The sequence below is a fragment of the Halichoerus grypus genome, chromosome 13, assembly GCF_964656455.1.
Source record: "Halichoerus grypus chromosome 13, mHalGry1.hap1.1, whole genome shotgun sequence".
Classification (NCBI taxonomy): domain Eukaryota; kingdom Metazoa; phylum Chordata; class Mammalia; order Carnivora; family Phocidae; genus Halichoerus; species Halichoerus grypus.
This window is the reverse complement of record NC_135724.1, coordinates 48702071-48722710: the sequence shown is the minus strand read 5'-3', so window position 1 is coordinate 48722710 and position 20640 is coordinate 48702071. Positions and strand designations below refer to the sequence as shown.

Sequence of the window (20640 nt, the reverse complement as noted above, 5' to 3'; positions counted from 1 at the left end):
ATCTTGATCTCAGGGTTGTGAGTTCAAACCCTGCTTTGGGCTCCACGCTGGGCAGGGAGCCTAGTTAAAAAAAATACAAAGTTAGAATTTCTCCTAATGACTTTCTAGAATGAGTATGGAAGAAAAAACATTTTTCCCAGAAAATCGAAAAAGGTAGGGAGCAAAAATTTTGGAAGTCTTTGGTAAATAATGTCCTTTCCAAACATAAAATTTGCCTAGAATTAGAAGATGTAATAAATAATTCAGAGAACTGGGACAGCTGAAAACGTTTGCCTTTGTAAGCTAGGTTTGAGAAGGAAATTACAAATGTCAAGTTGCTTCTGAGTACCTTAGCTGAGAGAAACACATACACACACACACACACACACACACACACACACACACACAGGTTTTAACTGGAGGATAAATCTTTTTGCCACAGTAAAAATTTTTATTTTCGGGGAGCCTGGGTGGCTCAGTTGTTAGGCGTCTGCCTTCGGCTCAGGTCATGATCTCAGGGTCCTGGGATCAAGCCCCACATCAGGCTCCCTGCTCCGCGGGAAGCCTGCTTCTCCCTCTCCCACTCCCCCTGCTTGTGTTCCCTCTCTTGCTGTCTCTCTCTCTCAGAGGGAGAAGCAGGCTTCCCGCCGAGCAGGGTGCCCGACGCGGGGCTCGATCCCAGGACCCTGGGATCATGACCTGAGCTGAAAGCAGACGCCTAACAACTGAGCCACCCAGGCGCCCCTAAATAAAATCTTTTTTTAAAAAAATTTTATTTTCAATATATTTGAAAACAAGTAAGAAAGAGCTTAAAATATAGTTTATATGTAAAAAAATGTAGTTTATATGTTTCATACCTATGATACAGTGCTCCTTAAACTTTAGTACACATATAAATCACATGGGGATCTTGTTAAAATGCAGGTTGCTCTTAGTGGGCCTGGGCGAGCTCATTTCTTTTTTTATTAATTGAGGTATAATTGACATATAACTTTGTATTAGTTTCAGGTGTATAGCATAATGATTTGATAATTGTATATATTGTGAAATGATCACCACAATAAGCCTGGCTGACATCTGTTACCATACATAGTTGCAGAATTTTTTTTCTTTTTCATTTCTTGTGATGCGGACTTTTAAGATTTACTCTCTAAGCACCTTTCCAGTATGCAATGCAGTATTGTTAACTATAGTCACCATACTGTACCTTACATCCCCAGGACTTATTTATTTTACAGCCGAAGTTTGTACCTTTTGACCACCTTCACCCATTCCCCACTACCTAATCCAGCAACCATCAATCTCCTCTCTGTATCTGTGAGCTTCTTTTTTGTTGTTGTTTTTTAGATACCACATGTAAGTGAGATCATATGGTATTTGTCTTTCTCTGTCTGACTTATTTCAGATTCTACATTTCTAACAACCTCCAAGGGGATGCCAATGCTATTGGTGGGAGGACCACACTTTGAGTAGCACACTCTAAAAGAAATCTTCCATTGTTAGTTCCATGGGCCAAATGAGCTGAGAGACAATAGATTTTTCCCTCTTTGCGTGTGACTGACACATGTAAAGTCTTTCCATACCTTCTCGAGACCCAAGTGCCTGGGAAACAGTGCAATATTTTTGTAGCTCTAAATATTTTGTAGCCTCTAAAATTCTGAATGACTTACAAAATGACCTATTATAATAAGTTATATATATAATAATATTATAAATATTGACTTATAGGTGATTAGCCGGAGAAAGTCAGATGCCTTCTCTTCAGAGCTCACCAGAGTGAGTTCTAGGCTTTCTCAGCTACTGGCCATTTCTGCATTTCTCTCTGCTCCCATTGTGGGAAATGGATAGGTTATACTTGTACCAAACACGCACCAGATTTTTTTTTATGGATTTTTCACTTCCTTACCATGGAGGGAGTGCCTTCTCTTATAGGTGTTTTATTTCTACCAATTGGCCTTTGTGGCCTTCCTGAGTTTGTGATCTGATATCTGAAATCATGCTTGAGCAAACACATCATAGCACCTGTTTCAAGTGGTGAAATCATCCATGGTCAGCAGTTGTGCTCTCTGCAGAGCCTTTTCCTGAAATAACCTCTTGGTGACCTATACTTTCACCTTTCTTAATAAATGCAAGACCCTAAATAAAACCCTGCATTTTTGACAGATGAAGAAATTGTATAGGTCCTTCTTTTGTCCTTCTCACTGCCCTTTTTTCTAAAGTGAGAACTGTAAGATTATAACTCCTCAGAAAGATACCAGAATTTGACCAATGACATAAGCTTGGAATCCAGAAAAAATCAATGTTAAAGACAAATTTGGAAAATTCAAGGCAAAGCATATCTTAAAAATTATTCACATCTGGCTTTGACATACATACTGAATTTTATGCTGCAAAAGCAATCACTTCTATGTATTTAAAAATAACTTTGTTCATTTTATTATAAAAAAAATTAGTTGCATTCTTTATTTTAAAAAATAGAAGAACCACAGTAGGAAAATTTAAACATTTATAATACCACTAGTCAAGGATAACCACTGTTAAAATCCGGGTGTTAACAAATGACTTAATACCTAGCAGGCTTCTTCTCTGCCTGTGTCTGTTTTTTCACCTGACATTATAGTTTGTACATTTTTCTATATCATTAAAAGTTTTTGTAAGCATCATTTTTAATAAATATGTAGTATTCCATATCATAATGGCACCAGAACTTATTTGCTTTTTTTTTTTTTTTTTTTAAAGATTTTATTTATTTTACAGAGAGAGAGATAGCGAGAGCAGGAACACAAGCAGGGGGAGTGGAAGAGGGAGAAGCAGGCTTCCCGCCGAGCAGGGAGCCCGATGTGGGACTCGATCCCGGGACCCCGGGATCATGACCTGAGCCGAAGGCAGACGCTTAACGACTGAGCCACCCAGGCGCCCCAAGAACTTATTTGCTTTAATATTTAAACACCTTCATATTCTTGGAACACGTAACAATTGATAGTAGAAGAGCAAGCACATTTAAGGTGTAAAGAGAAATTGTCCACAGCAGAGTAGTAAGCAGACATTATCCACAAATGGAACTCAACATCAGAGCTATGCAAGCAGGAAGGATTCTCAAGAAATCATCTGATTCAGTTTCCTTCTATTTTACCATGTTACTCTATAGGAGAGCTTCATTTGCCTAAGGTCACAGAGAGCAGTGTCTTGGGGACAAGCACTGCTTTTTCATTTCTGCATGCCTTGTGCCCCATTTGTGCCTCTCTCTAGCCAGGTGCAAGGAGGTGCTCAACTAATGTTTGAATGAAGAGCAGGAGGGAGGAAGGGGGCGGGATAGAGGGGAAACCAGTGTCCAAGTGCTCTGCTTTCTGGTTCTATTTGCCTTTCCCTAAAGGAAGCGTTTCAGCAGCTAGTTGGCCAGGAAAAGCACCTGGCAGGGAGAAGTAGCCAGGGCATGCAGAAAGGCCACATCCTTGGCAGCCCTTGTGTAGCTGAAAGAAAAGGTGAAAACAGAAACCATCACGTTGTGCAGAATCAGCTCTAAGGCAAAGAATGTGATACCTCAGCTCACATTCTAATTAAGGAAGGGAGGCAGAGAGGAAAAAAAGAAAAGAAAAAGAAAACATTATGGAAAGAATTTGAAGGTTTAAAAATGAAATGAAAGGGACTGAACATTTTTAAGTTTGCCCAAAATGGATTTGTAACTGCTGGAATGATCAATGGAGAAGCAGCATAAGGAATTTTTAGACTACAGGAAATACTTCTGTTTTAATGTCATTTTTAACACCTTTTATGTGGTAGCGTAATTCTTTTAATTCTAAGGAGACCCCAAATTCTATAAATTGGAACACTAGGGTAGCAGTGTGATCAAAATGCAAGCCACTTTCAATTCAAGGTGGTTGGGGTGACAAAAGGAAGTATTAGTGATTGTCCATATTTTCCACCTTTTTTAAATGGTGTCTGTGGGGGTCCCCAGTGAGTGGGAGCAGATTGGACAGTTTCTGGTCTTCGTATTTGCTCACCGTATTTGCTCATGCATCCCAATAAACTTTAATTGTGAAGTTTTTGAACACTGAAATATATACACACATACATATAAACAAGCCCTATTTTTAAGTTGGTAAATACATTATGCATGCACTGCCATCAATCTGTATGTCAGATTTAAATTTTTCTTTCTTTCTCTTTTTAGAGAAAGGATATAAATCAAGAGAAGTTCTAAATGTTCCTTCCCTTCCCCCCAGTGGACTGCCATGCTCAGGGAAGTGACACAAATCTGATGCCTCAGCACATGCCTGATTATATAAGAAACAGAAATATTTCTGTCTGCTGATATGTGGGTAGCTTTTTCTATCCATATAGAAGTAAAGAGGTTTTAAGGAAGTGGGAGAGATTAGGAGGGGAAGTGAAGAGATAGTGGAAGGCATTTTCACTTTCTAAAATAGATTTTCTTGGTCTCATCAACCTCATACCACCTTCTCAGTCACCTAAAATTTTAATAGAAAAAAACTATTTGTTGGGCAGTGACAGGCAGCAGGGAACAGGATCCCAGAGAAGAAAATACTAGGAAGCTACTCTCCTGAGGTGGAACAGGGGAACACTAGAGATTCATTTGTACAAACACAACAAGTACCTAAAGGTAACATTCTTAAAATCAATTTCCAACCACGTAGTTAGCTGCCCGGTGCCCAACCCTGGTATGCAGATGTTGGTATTTGGCTCCCAGCCTCTGCATCCCAACCTGCCATCATTTAGAGGTGCTGCCTATCCATCCAATATCCTAGCTTCTCAGGACCTTAAGCTCCTCACCCATCCATACTCTTCTGCAACCGCCTGCTCCATAATCATATCCCAGACCCTGCTGGATCCCGGAATCATCCATTCCAATATCCCCAGTGCTGGACCACAGACTTTGTTCCTACATACTTGCAGTGTTGGGCACTATGGGGAAAGAAAGTCAACCCTTCCAGCTGATGCCATCGTAAACTCTTTTTCAGCTCTCTAGTTGGATTTCTCCCATTCCCCATAGTGGCTGGCTATTATAGACTCTGTTTCATCAAAACTTAAGTCTTCATCCTTCTCTCTTAGCAAACGACCATGCCATGGACTTCTCCCCTTCCCCACCCCCAAAAGAAGAAAACGTCAGATAACAACTTCCTGCTTCCAAATCTAAGAACCTAACTGCATACACACTACCTTTTCCCCTTCCCTCCTGATCAAGGAAAGAGCTCTATGTAAGCCTGACTCTCCCACCTTCTCATTCTCATGGACCTCACACTATTGATTATCTCGTAACTTCCTTCCTGGGGCTCATTTCATCCATTTAAACCTGCCCCCACTCTCTCAAAGATGAAACAAGACTCTGTTAATCCTACCTAACCCTCCAGCTCACCCTCCTCTGGTTAACTGCCAAACTTACTGAGAGTTGTCTATTGTTATCTTGTTTCCTCAGCTTCCACTCTCTCCTCAACACTCCTCAACACCCATCAGCCTCCACTTCCCACCCCCACCCTTTTAGGATTCTCACCACTGTTACCAATGACCTTTTCAAGCCTTATCTGAACTCTTGATAGCACAGGTGACCTCCGTCACTTCCTTTAAACACTGCAGTTCCTTTGGCTTCCAAGACACATTCTTACCCATCTTTTCTTCCACACCCTCATGCACCCAAGTAGCCCCTGCAGTGCATCAACCCCAGGGCACTCAAAGCCCTGTTGTGGCTATGAGTTTGTTAGTGCTCTTTCTCCACAACTAGAAAGTAAAATAGGGAACATCTCTGTCTATGGATGGCACAGCAGACACTTAATAAATATTTGTCAAACTGAATTTTTGTAATGTTTTGTTGAATTGAATTTTAAGTTAAAATCTATTTTAAAAGGAACCCATCGAAGCAGTATTTGAGATTTGGTAGTCCTCTGGCAAAAACAAATTTGGTTATTAAAACCATATTTCATATAATGATAAATTATTGAACATTACTAATTACATTGAAACCAATGATGTACTACTATATGTTGGCTAATTCAATTTAAATAAAAAATGAAAAAAAAACCCATATTTCAGAAATCTACTTTGGCTATAAGTAAAGGCCTTCAATGTGTGTGTATTGGGTGTGTCTGTCAGTCACACAGGGCTCTGAAGTCGTATCTGTGTGTTCAGAACACTGTTCTTATGCAGGTCTAGTGCTGCTTTCTTCCTTCACCCAAATAAACTACACAGTAGTATAGATTCACACAGACAAGTCTGCACCAAACCCAGATTAAAGAATTCCCTCCGGGAGGAGGACAGAAGGGAACCAGCTGGGCCACCAAGAGACAAAGGAACCCAGTGCAGTGAGCACTGAAAACAATCAGTGGGGATTTTAACCAGCTATTTCAATTGGAGGTTATTTATCTGCTGAAAAGAGATTGCCAGGGTGAAGGAATGCCCATTGTTATTATAATACTTAAAAACTCAGCATGCTCTAATGATTTAATATTTTCTTGATTTTCATATTCTTTTAAGCAGTACAACCATTTTTGCATACCAGAACTTTGGAGAAATTAATTCCATCCAAAGAGAAGATGAACAGTTAAAACAGAGTAGTTTTATTTTTCTTTGGGATATCTTCTTGATGAGAAGAGCAAGAAATAAAAATTAGAAATAAAAAATTTAGAAATAAAATTCTGTGTTAAAAAACATCAAGGGATAAGAACATACAAGCCAGGGGCGCCTGGGTGGCTCAGTTGGTTAAGCGTCTGCCTTCAGCTCAGGTTATGATCCCGGGGTCCTGGGATCGAGCCCCACTTCAGGGAGCCTGCTTCTGCCTCTCCCTCTGCCCCTCCCCACCGCTTGGGTGCTCTCTCTCTGTCTCAAATAAATAAATAAAATCTTTTAAAGGAAGGGAGGGAGGGAGGGAGGGAGGGAGGGAGGGAGGAAGGAAGGAAGGAAGGAAGGAAGGAAGGAAGGAAGGAAGGAAGGAAGGAAGGAAGGAAGGAAGGAAGGAAAGGAAGGAAGGAAGAAAAGAATGTACAAGCCAGATGCACTGTTCTCTCCAAACAAACAGCAGCATAGTGGGGCATTGGTTTGAGAACTGGGTCATCTTTAACGATATCTAGATGTTTCAGATTTCCCTGATCATTATCAGTTTGATGTGATATTCAGGCTGATTAGCTACTTCTAGTGATGGTTGCTGGCCACTCATTCAGACTTTCCATCTTTGTGGAAAAGCGTTTGACATTGGTGCTTACAAGGTATTATGGACTTGGTGTATATGTTCTTTTTTTTTTTAATTTTTTATTAACATATAATGTATTATTTGTTTCAGGGGTACAGGTCTATGATTCATCAGTCTTACACAATTCACAGCATTCACCATAGCACATACCCTCCCCAGTGTCCATCACCCAGCCACCCCATCCCTCCCACCCCCCCTGCACTCCAGCAACCCTCAGTTTGTTTCCCAAGATTAAGAGTCTCTTATGGTTTGTGTCCCTCTCTGTTTTTGTCTTGTTTCATTTTTCCCTCCCTTCCCCTATGATCCTCTGTCTTGTTTCTCAAATTCCTCATATCAATGAGATCATATGATACTTGTCTTTCTCTGATTGACTTATTTCCCTTAGCATAATACCCTCTAGTTCTATCCACATCATTGCAAATGGCAAGATTTCATTTTTTTGATGGCTGCATAATATTCCAGTGTGTGTGTGTGTGTGTGTGTGTGTGTGTGTGTGTGTGTGTGTACACACACCACATCTTCTTTATCCATTCATCTGTTGATGGACATCTAGGCTCTTTTCATAGTTTGGCTATTGTGGACATTGCTGCTATAAACAGTGGGGTGCACATGCCCCTTCGGATCCCTACATTTGTATCTTTGGGGTAAATACCCAATAGTGCAATTGCTGGATCATAGGGTAGCTCTATTTTCAACTTTTTGAGGAACCTCCATACTGTTTTCCAGAGTGGCTGCACCAGCTTGCATTCCCACCAACAGTGTAGGAGCGTTCCCCTTTCTCCGCATCCCCACCAACATCTGTCATTTCCTGACTTGTTAATTTTAGCCATTCTGACTGGTGTGAGGTGGTATCTCATTGAGGTTTTGATTTGGATTTCCCTGATGCCGAGTGATGTTGAACACTTTTTCATGTGTCTGTTGGCCATTTGGATGTCTTCTTTGGAGAAATGTCTGTTCATGTCTTCTGCCCATTTCTCGATTGGATTCTTTGTTCTTTGGGTGTTGAGTTTGATAAGTTCTTTATAGATTTTGGATACTAGCCCTTTATCTGATATGTCATTTGCAAATATCTTCTCCCATTCTATCGGCTGTCTTTTGGTTTTGTTGACTCTTTCCTTTGCTGTGCAAAAGCTTTTTATCTTGATGAAGTCCCAATAGTTCATTTTTGCCTTTGCTTCCCTTGCCTTTGGGGATGTTTCTAGGAAGAAGTTGCTGCGGCTGAGGTCGAAGAGGTTGCTGCCTATGTTCTCCTCAAGGATTTTGATGGATTCCTGTCTCACATTTAAGTCTTTCAACCATTTTGAGTCTATTTTTGTGTGTGGTGTAAGGAAATGGTCCAGTTTCATTCTTCTGCATGTGGCTGTCCAATTTTCCCATGGTGTGTATGTTCTTGGTTTTATTCTCCTTCAAGACCCTCGGATGGTAGAAAAATTGCTGCTTCCCCTTTAAAGGTTTTAGAGTAATGGCCTCAGAAGACATGATGTTGTTTCTCTTTAATCCCATCGAGGGGACTACAGGATAGTGCTCAAGTTTTCCTTAAGCACATCTGGATCCTATAGGCTTCAGTAAAGAGAAGGGGGTGCAAATGGCGACAATCAGGCTGCTTGAAGTCCTTGGCCATCCAAGAAGTTTCCTCTCCAGGGATGTGTCAACTTGGTTATTTCCATGGGAGATGTTCACGACTGAGGCACGGCCTCTGGTGCCCCCCAACTTCAGATTAATCACCTTTAGGGAACACAGGGCTTCCCAACCACCACTGGCTCTGTTCTAGAACTCAGTGAGTTGCAAAATAAGAGTTACTGATGCCTTCTAACTTCTCATTCATGTTAAGAGTAAGGTTTATTATTTAAGCAGACATGACCCTGAATCTCTCAGGGCTACTACCATCAGTACCCCAGGTGGGCCCTATATAACTGTGATAAAGAAATTATCAAGAAGACAGAAAGGGACCTTTCTCAGACCAGCCTTTTCTTAGCACTTCTGACCATTTTCAGATTCCACACCCCTGTGCATGTTTTTGAAAAACAAAATATGAAGGGTAAACCAGGAGCTAGTGAAACATTATTTATATTAGGTAGAAGAGATACAGATGAGATGAGTATAACTTTCAATCCTTATAGATGAATTATGAATTAAAAATTAAGTTAAAATGGGAAAAAACTTAATATTGAATGCAAACAGAAATAAATGAACCTAACTTCATATCCTAACTTCATGTCAAATTAATAACATAGTCACACACCAAAAAGAATTAATTGAAGTATTTTTTAAAATATTTTATTTATTTATTTGACAGAGAATGACACAGCGAGAGAGGGAACACAAGCAGGGGGAGTGGGAGAGGGAGAAGCAGGCTTCCCGCTGAGCAGGGAGCCTGATGCGGGGCTCGATCCCAGGACCCTGGGATCATGACCTGAGCCGAAGGCAGATGCTTAACCGACTGAGCCACCCAGGTGCCCCTAATTCAAGTATTTTTAACACAATTTTCTTATTGTACACTCTCAATGTGATGTATCCTAAGAGCACAAAAAATTGAAAATGAATTTTGAATTTTAACCCATATATTGTTGAGAGTGGTGTTGATAATTTTAAAACTATCTCATGTATATCACAGGGTAGAGCAAATGAGTAAACATTTTAATGTTGTTGAGCACCAGGGTTCTCACATGAAAGAAGGGAGCCTCAAATATGGAATGGGGAAAAGGAATATTCCTTGTAGATTTAAATTGGATTTAAGTATGAACTCATAATTTAAAAAAAAATTAAAAATGTTTCCTAACTCTGTGCACTGAAAGGTCTTAAAAATAGTGACATCTCAGGGATGCCTGGGTGGCTGTCAGTTAAGCATCTGCCCTTTGACTCAGGTCATGATCCCAGGGTCCTGGGATCAAGTCCCTCATCGGGCTCCTTGCTCAGGGGGGAGCCTGCTTCTCCCTCTGCCTGCCACTCCCCCTGCTTGTGCTCTCTCTCTCTGTCAAATAAATAAATACAATCTTTAAAAAAAATAGTGACATCTCAGTATCAGTATGTACGCTTACCATCTAATAGATCTTGGCTTATAAATACCATTCTCCACTGTCTCAGCTCTGAGGTGGGAACAGTCTGGAATCTTGTGAGAAAGTACTCCAAGATTGATGGGGACATTTCAAAAGGACATAGCAGCCTGTTCGAAGGGGCTTTTACTAGCCAAATTTGGTTATTTTGAGTATCAAAAGGAATGATGCTAATGGATTGTAACCTATTGAATTTTTTTAAAAAAAATCCATGAGTCCTTAGGTAATACTAAAAAAACAAAAAAACAAAAACAAAGGGGCAGGAGATGTGAGGGGTTGGGGGCAAACCCTTCTTTACAAAAGAATACCAGCTAATAAATGTAGAAAAATATATAGAACTAGAAAATCTCTATTTTGCATTACCAATGTAATTACTAATTATGACCAGTATCATCAAGAGATACTAAAATCATTACATAGGGGCACCTGGGTGGCTCTGACCGACCAAAATCAAGAGCATCTGACTCTTGATTTGGGCTCAGGTCATGATCTCAGGGTCCTGGAATCCAGGCACACCTCAGACTCTGGGCTCAGTGGGGAGTCTGTTTGAGGATTCTCTGTCTCCCTCTTCCTCCGCCTCTCCCCCCACATGGATGCACGTTCTCGGTCTCTCAAATAAATAAATAAATCTTTAAAAAATAAATAAAATTATTAAGTAAAATGTCATTTGGGAAAAAATATGCACACAGTCTCAAAATGTCATCCCACATGTTAAAAATTACACAAAGGAAAACGTATTTTTACAATGGAGAGATTTGCCAGTAGGCGCTACCATAACCAAATAATCAAACTTTGCCCTCTCCAGTTATAGGACAGATTGACATTATGAGCAAAGGGAAGTACACAATGTCACTATGAGGTGTCATTGCCAAAAATGTTTAACCTGAGTCTAATCACAAGGACACTCCCAGACAAATTCAGATTATATGGCATTCTACAAAACAACCTGCATTTAAAAAAACATCAATGAAAAGACCAAAAAGAAAAAAAAGGTAGGGGGGCTCTTTTAATTATGAATAAAGAAACATGGCAACCAAGTGCAATGCATAATTCTTGATTAGATCCTAGATCGAAAAAGAAAAAGAAAAAACACAACCCTGGGACAATTAGTGAAACTCAAATGGGGGTTGGTATTAGAGAATATTGTATCAGTGTTAGTTTAATTCCTAGGAGATAATAAAGTTATGTAGGAAACTGCCTTTGCTTTACTTATTAAATACATATTGAACTATTTAGGGGTGAATATTATGATATGTTATTACCAAATTATTCAGCAATAACAGTAACAATAATAATAAAAAGTAATAAAGAGAAAAAGCAAATGCAACAAAATATTAACAACTGGTGAATCTAATTGAAGGGTATTGCACTGGTCTTTTCTATAGTATTCAAAATAGAAAATGAGGGGAAAATAGTGGCTTTTCATTGATGATATGTCCATCAGATAGAATTTAGTATAGTTATTAATGTTTTCAAATAGTCTCTAAACCATGGATACTTGCATTCTTCCCTTTTAAGAAATTTTAAATATTGAATGAATCAAATTTATAAAATTTATAGAAGATATTATAAATCACAATATAACAAACATTTATGTACCTATTAAAATAAGGAACATGGACTCTTATTTCCCTCCCTGATATTAATGTTTTTCTTCTTTCAGAGGTAACCATTATTCTGAATTTTCTGTTTATTATTTCCTTGTTTTATTTATAGTTTTGCTAACTCCTAAACATTATATATTAATCTATCTTATATTAATTATATTAATATATAAACAATATAACTCCTAAACAATATATTGCTAAATTTCAAATCCTTTAGACCTTTTGTAAATGGAATCTATGCATGTGTCTGAAATTTACTTTTTACACTCAACGTTACATCCGTGAGATTGATCCTGTTGATATGTGTAACTGTAATTCATTCATTTTACTGCTTTTTAGTAATCACACATTAAAAAAAATCAGTTTACTACTGATAGACATTTGGGTTGTTTCTAGTTTTTTACTTTTTCAAATAGTGCTGGTACACAAAAAGAGTTTTTCTGAAAGTAGAATTGTTGCGGCATAGGTTATATACATTTTAAATTTTACCAAATAATGCTAAATTTTTTTCCAAAGTGGTTATGTTTACACTCCCATCAGCAATGTATGTGTTTCATTTGCAAATATTTGTTATGGTCATGCTTCTTTAAATTTTTTTTTTTACTTTAAAATAATTTTAGATTTACAAAAAAAGTCACAAAAACTGTACAAGAAATACATTAATGAAATTAATGCCACTTATAATAGCATCAAAAAGAATGAAATTCCTAGGAACATATTTCACAAAATAAGTGTAAAACTTAGAAAATATTGTTGAAAGAAATTAAAACCTAAATAAATGAAAGGCATCCTATGTTTATGAATTGGAAGGCATTGTTAAGATGGCAATTTTCATTAAATGGATCTACAGATTCAGTGCATTCCCTGTCAAAAGCCCAGATGGCTTCTTTGCAGAAATGAACAAGCTGACCCTAAAATTCATATAGTACAAAGCTGCAGTAATCAAGACATTGTGATACTGGCATAAAGATAGACATATAAATCAATGGGATAGAATTGAGAGAGTCCAGAAATAAATCCTATTTGTGGTCAGCTGAATTTTGACCAGCATGCCAAGACCATTCAATGGGGAAAGAATCTTTTCAACAAATGGTGGGGGCAACTGGATATCCATATGCAAAAGAATAAATTTGCACTCCCACCTCACAAACAAAAAGTAACTCAAAATGAGTCAAAAACTTAAATATAAGAGCTAAAACTAAAAATTCTTAGAAGAAAAGATGGGTGAAAATCTTCATGACTTTGGATTAAACAATGATTTCTTATATTTGACTCCAAAACACAAACAATAAAAAAATAAACTGGACACAATCAAAATTTAAAACATTTGTGTTTCAAAGGACACCATCAAGAAAGTGAAAGGGAAAGCACAGAATGGGAAAAATTATTTTTTTAAGATTTTATTTATTTATTTGAGAGACAGAGATAGAGAGCAGGAGCATGGGGAGAGAACGAGAGGGAGAAGCAGACTCCCCGCTGAGCAGGGAGCCCCACATGGGCGGGACTTGATCTCAGGACTCTGGGATCATGACCTGAGCGGAAGGTAGATGCTTAACTGACAGAGCCACCCAGGCGCCCCTATTTTTTTATTTTTAAAAAGTATTTAAATTCCAGTAAGTTAACATACAGTATAATAATAGTTTCAGGTATACAATATAGTAATTCAACACTTCCATACATCACCCAGTGTTCATCAGGATAAGTGTACTCCTTAATCACCTATTTAACCCATCTCCCCAACCACCTCCCTTCTGGTAACCATCAGTTTGTTCTCTATAGTAAAGAGTCTGTTTCTTGGTTTGTCTCTTTTTTTTTCCTTTGCTCATTTGTTTCTTAAATTCCACATATGAGTGAAATCATATGGTATTTGTCTTTGACTTATTTCGCTCAGCATAATACTCCCTAGGTTCACCCATGTCATTGCAAATGGCAAGATTTCATTCTTTTTTATGGCTGGGTAATATTCCATTGTATATATATACCACATTTTCTTTATCCATTCATCAGTCAGTGGACATCTGGGCTGCTTCCATAATTAGGCTATTGTAGATAATGCTGCTATAAACATCAGGGTGCATGTATCCCTTTAAATTCGTATTTTTGTATTCTTTAGATAAAACCCTGGTAGTGCAATTGCTAGATTGTAGGGTCGCTCAATTTTTAACTTTTTGAGGAATCTCCATACTGTTGTCCACCGTGACTGTTCCAGCTTGCATTCCCACCAACAGTGCAAGAGGGTTCCCCTTTCTCCACATCCTCACTAACACCTGTTGTTTTTGTGTTGGTAATGTTAGCCATTCTGACAGGTGTGAGGTGATATCTCATTGTAGTTTTTTTTTTTTTAAGATTTTATTTATTTATTTATTTGAGAGAGAGAGCAAAAGCAGGGAGAGTGACAGAGGGAGAAGCAGGCTCCCCACTGAGCAGGGAGCCAGACATGGGCTTGATCCCAGGACCCTGGGATCATGACCTGAGCTAAAGGTAGATGCTTAACTGACTGAGCCACCCAGGCACCCCTCATTGTAGTTTGATTTGCATTTTCCAGATGATGAATGATAATGAGCATCTTTTCTGTTGGCCATCTGGATGTCTTCTTTGGAGAAATATCTGTTCACGTGTTCTGCCCATTTTTAAATTGGATTATTCATTTTTGGGAGTGTTGAGTTTTAAAAGTTCTTTATATATTTTGGATACTAACCCTTAATCAGATAGGTCATTTGCAAATATCTTTGGAAATGGGAGAAATTCTTTGCAAATCATGTATCTGAGAAGGAACATATATCCACACCATTTAAAGTCCTATTACCACTCAATAATAAAAAGACAAATAGCCTAATTAGGTTACGGGTATAAAGGATCTGAAGAAGCATTTATCCAAAGAAAATATATGGATGACCAGTGAGCACATGAAAAGGTGCTCCACATTATTAACCAAAGGAGACATGAAAATCAAAACCACAATGAGATACTACTTCACACGCACTAGAATGGCTATAATAAAAGAGAGACAATAACAAGTGTTGTTGAATATATAGAGAGATTGGAACCTCATACACTGCTGGTGGGAATGTAAATGGCATAGCCACTTTAGAAACAGTCTAGCATTTTCTCAAATGGTTAAACAATGAATTACCATGTAATAAAACAATTCCACTGCTAGATATGAAATGAGAGAGAAGTGAAAACATATGTTCACATATAAACCTGTATGCAAAAGTTTATAGCAGTATTACTCATAATAGCTAAAAAGTGGAAAGAGTCCAAATGTCCATTATGTCCATGGTGAATGGGTATATAAAATGTGATAATCCATACAATGGAATATTATTCAGCAATAAGAAGAAATAAAGTATTGATGCATGCTACATGGGTGAAACTTGAAAACATTACTCCAAGTGAAAGAAGCCAGTCATGAACCATGAGAGACGATGGACTCTGAAAAACAAACAGAGTTCTAGAGGGGAGGGGGGTGGGAGGATGGGTTAGCCTGGTGATGGGTATTAAAGAGGACACGTTCTGCATGGAGCACTGGGTGTTATGCACAAACAATGAATCATGGAACACTACATCAAAAACTAATGATGTAATGTATGGTGATTAACATAACAATAAAAAAGTCAAAAAAAGAAAGAAAGAAAGAAGCCAGTCATACACGATCATATATTGTTGTGATTCCATTTATATTAGATGTTTAGAATAAGTGAATCTATAGAGAAAATAGATTGGTAGTTGCCTAGGGCTGGGGGACTCAAGGGGGAATTGAGGGATGATGGTTAAAGGTATGGGCTTTCATTTGGAGGCCATGAAAATACTCTAAAATTGATTGTAATGATTGTACAACTCTGTGAATATATTAAAGCTATTGAAATGTATATTACAAATGAGCGAATTGTATGTGAACTATATCTTAGTAAATTTGTCAAAAAATAGTAGAGAGTTCACATATACTCTTCACCACCTTCACTTAAAGTTGACAACTTACATAACTATAGTACAATTATCAAAACAGGACAATCCTGGAACAATACTATTAATTAAAGACCTCACCAGTTTTCCCTTAATGTCTTTTTCTGTCTCAGGATCCAATCCAGGATCCCACATTACATGCAATTATTGTGTTCTCTTAGTCTCCTACAAATGTGACATTTCTTCAGTCTTTCATTGTTTTGCATAACCTTAACACTTTTTGGCAAATACTAGTCAGTTGTTTTGTATAAAATCTCTCAATTTCGGAATGTCTGATGGTCTCTCACAATTAGATTGAGGATATTTGTATTTGTCAAGAAGACCACAAAAGTGATATTGTGTCCTTCTCAGTGCATGGTATCAGGGGAACATGATGTGGTATGCCTTATTATTGGTGATGTTAACCTTGATCACTTGATTAGGTATCTGCCATGTTTCTCCATTGTAATATTATTGTGTTCCTCTTGGTAGTTGATAAAAATATTGGGAGAATACTCTGACATTATACTAATATACCTTCAATCATGAATTTTAGCATCTATCAGTGGATTTTGCCTGCTGCTTATTGTGTTATTTGCATAATGATAACTTTGTATTTCTATCATTTTTCCTATACTTATTAGTGGAAATTCATTAATTGAGTTCTTCTGTAAGGAGGAGCTCTTTCTACTCCTTTATTTATATCAGTATGGATTCGTGAACATTTATTTTATTCTATAGGTCATTTCCAACACTATCATTACTTATTTTGCTCTCAAGTTTTCTACTTTGGCCATTGGAAGCCCTTTTGGGTAGACTCTTTTGTCTTTTTTTTAAGACTATTTTTTTAGAGCAGCTTTAGGTTCACAGCCAAATTGAAGGGAAGATATGGAGATTTCCCATAATCTCCTTGCCCCCTCATATGTATAGCCTCTCCCATTATCAACATTCCCCACCAGAGTGGTCCATTTGTTATAATTAATGAGTCTTCATTGTTTGTGTTCCTTTAATATGTCACTATCCCTTTTTAAAAATATTTTATTTATTTATTTGATAGAGACAGAGATAGTGAGAGAGAGCATGAGTGGGAAGGAGGGGGAGAAGCAGACTCCCCACTGAGCAGGGAGCCCGACGCGGGGCTTGATCCCAGGACCCTGGGACCATGACCTGAGCCAAAGGCAGACACTTAACCGACTGAGCCACCCGGGCGCCCCTCACTATCCCTTTTTATGTACTTCCTTATTTTCTGGAACCACAGACATTCCAAAGTTATTTTTAATTTCCCTACCCCAAACCTTGAGTTAAACTCTTCTCTAAGGAACTCTGATTCCTTTTGTTGAAGAATGCTATTTAGAAACCAAAATCTGGGGTGCCTGGGTGGCTCAGTTAGTTAAGCATCTACCTTCAACTCAGGTCATGATCCCGGAGTCCTGGGATCGAGCCCCATGTCAGGCTCCCTGCCCAGTGGGGAATCTGCTTATCTGTCTCCCTCTGCACCTCCCCTTTGCTTGTGCTCTTTCTCTCTGTCAAATAAATGAATAAAATCTTAAGAAAAAAAAAAAAAGGAAAGAAAGAAAGAAACCAAAATCAAGGCTAAGTGTGCTTATCGTTACTGGAGTGTCATTGTTCCTGGGCTCACTCAGTAGACAGAGGTAGGAAATATATGTATGTTTATTAACCTATGCGTGCCTGCACACACACACACACACACACACTCCTCTTTATTTCTGTATCTATCTATATATCTATATTTAAAAATATGAGTTGGTACTGATGTATGAACACCACAAAGTTCGTTTTAGTCTTTCCCCTTTATTTGTAAATTCTTTCTATGACAGGGGAAAACCTAGTTCTCCTTATCTATAATATATTCACTTCTTTGATTTTTTTCTAGCAGTTATGCAATTGCTAACCCATACCCCTGTGAAAAGCAGATTTGCTAACTGAAGTTCTTTAGTACAGTTTTTTTGTCTTTAGCGGTAGAGTATCCAGCCAAAACACTGATTTACTTTACTTACATTGTTCTTTTCATCCTCATCCCCTTCAGTGTGGTTACGTTAGGTTTCCTTTGTTATTGTTTGGCTTCCATTTTGCCTACCTCTGCATCTTCTGCCCTGATCCTTGGTTGATTTCTTTTGTTTATTGCTATGGTTCTAAGAGCCAAAGCTATGCAAAATGGTATATTTGGAGAAGTGTCTGTCCCCACTGATACCTACCCCATTCCCTTTCTCTCCTTTCTATCACTTTTCCACCCACTCACCCGTAGGTTATTAATCTCTTTAGTTTCTGGTCTTTCTTTTGCAGAAATGAGGAGATACATATGGATTTTTTCCCCCATCAGCTTCTTTCTTACAATTATATTGTTTTAAAATTTTTAACTAATTCGATATGATTCCATTTTGTCGTGGTTTTAAATTGTATTTTTCTTATTATTAATGAAGTTGAACATCTCTTCATATTTTGAATAGCCTTTGGGTTTTTTATTTTAGGAAATGTCTATTAAGCTTTTTTTTGCTCATTTTCTCTTGGGTGTGTAGGAGTAATTTATGTGTTCTGAATACAAATCCTTCATTAGTAATACTTGTTATGGATTTAGGAGGCTTGTCATTTTATTTGTAATGTCTTTGATGAAGAGAAGTTCTTAAGTTTAATTTATCTATCCTCTGGACTTTTGTGCTTAAGAAATCCTCTATGAGTTCATACAGTTATTCTATATTGTCATGTAAAATTTTTAGTTTTGTCTTCTACATTTAAGTTTTTAATCCACCTGATTTTATGTATTTATTCATTTTGGGGTAAGGTAAGATCCAACATAATTTCTTGGTTCTTCACCAGTTATTAAAGTTACCACTGATCTGCAATGTAAGATTTATCATTAACCAAGTTTCCATATGTAGGGGGTTCTCTTTCTGTGGTCTACCCCTGTGCCAAAACCACTTTGTCTTAGTAATAAAGCTCTATAATTCTTAGTCTCTGGAAAGGCAAATCTGTCCTACCTTTTCTACTTTAAGACTGTCTTGACTATTCTTGGTCCTTTGCTCTGCTATATACATTTTTAAAACAATTTTTCAAGGTAAAAAAAAAACTGCTAGAATTTTTATTGGAATTACATTGTGTCTCTAGATAAATTTGAGGAGAATTTATTTTTAACTATATTTTATGATATAGCTCTATTTAGGTCTTCTTTAATGTCATTAATAGTTTCATCATTTTCTCTATAGAGATCTTATACACCTTTATTCCTAGATACTTAATATTTTTATGTTATTGCCAATGTTTTTTTAAAAATATATACTTCTTAACTGTTTGCAGCTAGTGTATAGAAATGCAGTTAATTTTTATAAATTGATATTGATTCTATCAACTTAACCAAATTCTTATATTTGATTTATCTGTGGATTGTTTTGCATTTTCTACACAGACATATTATTAATAAATAATGATAGTTTTGTTTCTTATTTTACAGTTATAAGTGAAAAATATCAGGATATACAATTACAAAATGCTAGGTAGCACAATATGCATAGGAAAAGACACAGGAAGGAATGCACAGAAATGTTCGCAGTCGCTTATTTTGAGTTAAAGAATTATGGATAAATTTTTCTTTTTAATATATCTCTATACTTTCCAGTTTTTCCAAGATGAGTATCTATCACTTTCATAACCAGGAAAGAAACAAAACTTAAAAATAAAAGCAAGTCTAAAACAAACTTTAAAGGTAAGGATTACCTACTAAAAATGCCCAGTTAGAAATTTAAAAATCAAGTACCTATGATGTGCCTGCTCCCCACCCAAATTCACCACTGCAGAGCCAGATGGCTGCATAGTTATGGACCAATACACATGTTATATCTAAGAGAACAACCTCTTAGATTCATGGAACTTTGCTTTCCATTAGGGCATGTATGAAATTGACCTGTCAAAGGTCTTTATTCATTTGTTTTAAAATGTAGTCAACTCTTAATTATCCGTAAGAAATATTTTTATTCTTTGTGAATTATTTATGATCTTTTCATAGTAAGTTACCATTAACTTGCACTGCTTATTTCCTAGGGATAAACTTAGGAAATATAGACTTACTTTCAACTGGCACTCTTCTCCCTATTATACAGATTACGGAAACAGAAACCCCCAGAGATTAAGTAGGTTCTCTCTCTATTTCTCTGCTCACCTCCTCTATCACCTCCTCCCATAGTACGTACTTGCCTCCCATCATGACACTTGTCAAAATTATCCATCTTTTCCATCAGCTTCATGAGGTTAAGACCTTTGTCCTGCTCTCCTGTGCATCCCCATGACTAGCACAATACCTGACATAGTACCTGATACATAATGGAAGCTCAATAAACCACTATGGAATACTGAATGCATTTTACAAGCAATCCACTTTCAGAAAAATAAGAATACCTGCCACATTAAATGTTTGATTGCTTTCAGGTATAGTCACAATAACATTTGACTACATTTGGGTGGAAATTGAAAACAATGTCTGGGTAAAGTCTCGTGAAAAATGTTTGAAAGCAAAATGACCTTTCTGTTCACCTTTTCTTGCATAATGAATTTTTCATATGGTTAAAACATTCTTCCTATTTTCTTTTATACCATTTAGAGCTATTACTATTACAGCATCTAGATGTTAATTGCATGTCGTTGTTAATTGAGTTGATTTTATCTGAAAAGAAAAGCTAGATAAAACTAAGTCAACATAATTTTATAAAATCTCTTAATTTAACTTGTTTCTTTTTAATTTTAATTTTTTTTTCACATAGTTGTGGCTGGTGGGTTTGGCTGGTATTAGATGTCGAATTGATACCCTCTAGCCCTGGGAGCCCAGGCTGATCCTCAAGGTCCCCATGACATA

General features: G+C 37.3%; 1 protein-coding gene across 5 annotated transcripts in view; it reads left to right on the top strand.

The window, feature by feature from the left end:
- GREB1L (GREB1 like retinoic acid receptor coactivator) overlaps positions 1 to 20640 on the top strand; it is a 268214-nt gene that overhangs the window by 196084 nt on the left and 51490 nt on the right. The gene's annotated exons all lie outside the window — the stretch shown is intronic.